This window comes from Brassica oleracea, chromosome C3, assembly GCF_000695525.1.
Source record: "Brassica oleracea var. oleracea cultivar TO1000 chromosome C3, BOL, whole genome shotgun sequence".
In the NCBI taxonomy this organism is placed as follows: domain Eukaryota; kingdom Viridiplantae; phylum Streptophyta; class Magnoliopsida; order Brassicales; family Brassicaceae; genus Brassica; species Brassica oleracea.
Window position 1 is genome coordinate 40,287,256 of NC_027750.1, and position 4,089 is coordinate 40,291,344.

Sequence of the window (4,089 nt, forward strand, 5' to 3'; positions counted from 1 at the left end):
GGAGTGGTGTACGATCTTGTACTGTGTACACCTTATATTCCTGGATATGGCTGTACACTCCGCCATAAACTTAGTTCATTCAGTTCTATATCTTAAAGTAAGTGCAACAAGTTTTTTATTCCATAATAATAATTTGTAGAAGGCAAACGATACGATTTAAAAGCGGTGTACGATCTTATACTGTGTACACCGTATATTCCTAGGAAAACGATGTATTGGTGTGCAAACGCAGCGTTTACAAAAATTAACTTAAAGAAATTTGGTTTATCGAGCATAAACATCATTTGGAATCTTCACTTGACTCAGAATCGGACTTGTGGTGTTCCTCTATGTATTCCGGATAGTCTTCAAGACCAACCTTACTGTCGGACTCGTCATCACTCCCTTCTACCGGATTTGGAGGAGACCACTCACTTTCGTACTCAGCATCAGTCTCTGTTTCTTGTTCACCATCATGGTCTTGGTTGTCTATGTCGTCGTTAGGATCCTTTTCCGTTCTAGCCTTCTTCTTGGGGCGTTTTCCCGAATCATCAGATACGGAGTCATCTGAAACCGAGTCGTCTGATTCTGTGGAAGAGCAATTTGTGTCAGATGGCGTATCACTTTCATCAATTTCCAAAGCTGCCTGCATGATTTCTTCTAGTATCGAGAAGACTGTTGTTCCAATCTACGACCGTATGTTTTCTCGTAAGCCTTCTTGATACATCTTTACCAATGTAGGTTCGTCGTGTTTGTCTACCAGACCTCCTGCTAGAAACATTGTATTGTATTCTCTCACAGAAGATTCTCCTTGCTTCATTTCGCCTACGGCAGGACAGAATTTTAAAAATAGATGAGGATGTTGCATTCTCCGACGGTGTATTTAAACGAGCCGGTTGATAGGATAAGCAACCATTGGGAACACTAAAGGCGTAATTAGGAGGCGTTTCGTGAAAGTGTACAAGAGTGAGAGCCAACGAAATGCGACCATTTAATAGAACATTATAAAATACAACGTTAATAATTAAAAAAAACAACATTAATTTGAAAACAACAACATTAATAATCATTTAGATGCATTTAGAGTTATTTAATTAAACAATACTAGTTAGTGTTATTTAAGTAATTCAACATCCACACAATTCCTTAAGCAGTTTAATATCTTCTAGCATTTTCTTCAACTCATCTTCCATCTTCTTTCGGATCCTGGCCTCTTCAGCAAATTCCTCCTTTACCTCCTGCAGTCTTTCTTTTATAGCATCAAAACAGCGATGCTGATTGTGAAACCCATCATTCAGAAGGATATAAGATAGTGAACTTCATATATAAACTGAAAAATTCGAATTTATATACGATTATAAACATCATTTCTCACCTCATCCCCCTCCATACATAATTCCTTAAGCAGTTTGATATCTTCACGCATTTTCTTCATCTCATCAACCATCTTCTTTCGGCTCTTGGCCTCCTCAGCAACTTTCTCGTTTAACTCTTCCAACTCTTCTTCGAAGGCATTAAAACAGCCATGACGAATGTGGAACCCATCATCCTGAAAGATATAAGAGAATAAACTTCATATCTAAACTCAAAATATTTAATTCATATATACAATTTATTTACTCACCTCAAACTATGTGCATTCGAAGTAACTCTTTCCTTTCTCGTCGGTGGACAATCTTATAGGAGCACCACACGCACAGATTTTGGGTATGCTATGGTGAGCATAGAGAACCAACTCACGCCTATCGGAATCCCTTTTCCACTGGTTGATATATACATAGTATGGATCCGTCATTATGAAATCCGCTTCAAAATATAGTATCAATGTAATTTGAAGAAAGAGGAGCTCTCTTTGGTGACAATACTAAACATCTCAGTTCAATCTTCTTATATAGGGAAATTTTCCCTATAACGGCTCTTTTTTACCCTTAACGGCTATTTTTTTCCAAGAAACTACATTTATTTTGAATTAAAGTTCAAAATATGTGGTTTCTCTCCAAACGGCTATATTTTCTTTGAATCAAAACAAATGGCTCAACTTTAGTTTAAGATCTGTAAGGACACAAAATATTTAAATAATATTTTCGCAACAGACTCTAAGATTTAAAGAGGTTTGGTGGTGAAATAAATGAAGGCTGTTTGGTTGGTGACGAATCAATGTTTGTGGGTTGGAATGTCAGATTAAACATTAAAACTTACATCCACACTACTTTCCTATTTAAAACCGCTCCTTCAATGTAAATCTTCATCACAAATTTTTACAATGACAGATCCCAACTACGAAGACGATAAAAAACATAAGAGGTATAATGACATGCTGTTCTTCGTTGCCGACTCTGACAATGGAATTCCGCTACGTTGTCCATGCGGTGGCCAGATTGTCATACATGTCTGTAAGGCAAGAACATACATTGGAAAGAAGTACTTCGTTTGCAAACACTTTGAGGTAACAAACTTATAACATATTCCTTTTCATTCTTTGAATTTTTAATATCAACATGTGGTTTCCAGAATGATGGCTTGCACAGAAAGAAATAATGGGATAAGGCTATTGAAGAGGAAACGAAAAAACTAACGTGGAAGGTTGATGACCACCAACTCAAAATTCGAAGCTTATATTCCATTGAAGATCGTCTTAGTCGTTTAGAAGAAGACGAGAAGAAAAACGCTGAACAGATCGAAGACCTGAGGTACTTTCTTAAGAACCGTTACCCCAACGAGTTCTAATAGCTTTTAAAGCATGGTGTACGGTTTAATTGTTTAAGTTTACGGTGTTAAGGATTTTCTTGTTTAACTGTATGCTTATCTATTAAATAAACATTTGAACCGATATAATGCTGTATATTTAGCACTGAAAATGTTCCGTTTTGGTTGCAAGTAAAAGATTCAAATAATTTATATGGTATGCAGGATATTTATTTAAGTGTATGCATAATGGTATGCAGTATATTAATTTCAATTCGGATAAATACGAGATAGTTAATATTGTTTTGTGTTCGAATAAGTAAAATAGATTCACAATGACAAAATCTTGCACACTTTTAACAAAAACGCAGACAGGAAGTTCATACAAATATATAGAAAGACAAGTTTCATTGAAAACGGATAGTTAAGATAAAGTGGATGCTACTTCATTCCTGCCTCGTTCGTAACCTGAAACTCGCCAACAAATTCCTCGTAGCAATCCATTGCATACTGCTTACGAAATTTATCCACAACTTTGTCAGTTATTCTACTCATCTCTTCATTCCCATCACCATTAGAATGCATCTCCATGAACTTAGCAGCGCACGGCCCACAATCCCCACCCCAATTTTTGTGATAGATGCCTTGAAACCGATTCCACGCGTAAGTTCGCTCTCCTTCTTTGATTAGATCGTCTGTGAACCTGACATACTGTTCAAGTATATATGGTAAGGACTTCAGAATATGAGTCATGTGTGCGTCGACATGTGTTTCAGTCGGATTCGCAGTGATGAAAGAATCGAAGATGGTGACGTTAGAAGTCTGCAAGTTAATAGAAAGACCAACCCAATGCTTATCCTGCCAGAACATTGGAGCGTACACCACGTCGATATCGCGACCAAGTTGCAACTTAAGGTTTTTGCCCCTACACATTCCGGTGACATAAGATGCTATGTTTGTGCCCCAATCAAAATGTAACTTATCCTTGGCTTCACTGAAAGCAGACCACCTTGAGGTAATGATCTATGTAAAGTACGGATCACACATTACCCTCCGGTGTTTCTGCAGAACACTTCCACGACGCCTCCACAACATTTGCATTATGACATGCATGTGCTGTTTTAAGATTTTACAAAAATAAATTAAAGTTGACAATCTTTTAATTGTGGGAGGTGAAAAAAGATATAGTACCTCGTCAGACAACCAGTTCCCGGGTGTAGCTATGTCAAGGAAGAAAGAATTCGTGACAATGTGATTGGTTTTGATTGCGAACTGCCTGCAAATTTAAACAAGGAGAACGACATTTTCAATCAGCGGAAACAAGATGTCTATATGTATATAACAGTAAATGACATCCCACACTTACTGCTCGACGTTTTCACTGAGAATATCGCTGAATTTCTTAAAAATAGCACGGTTTGTCTT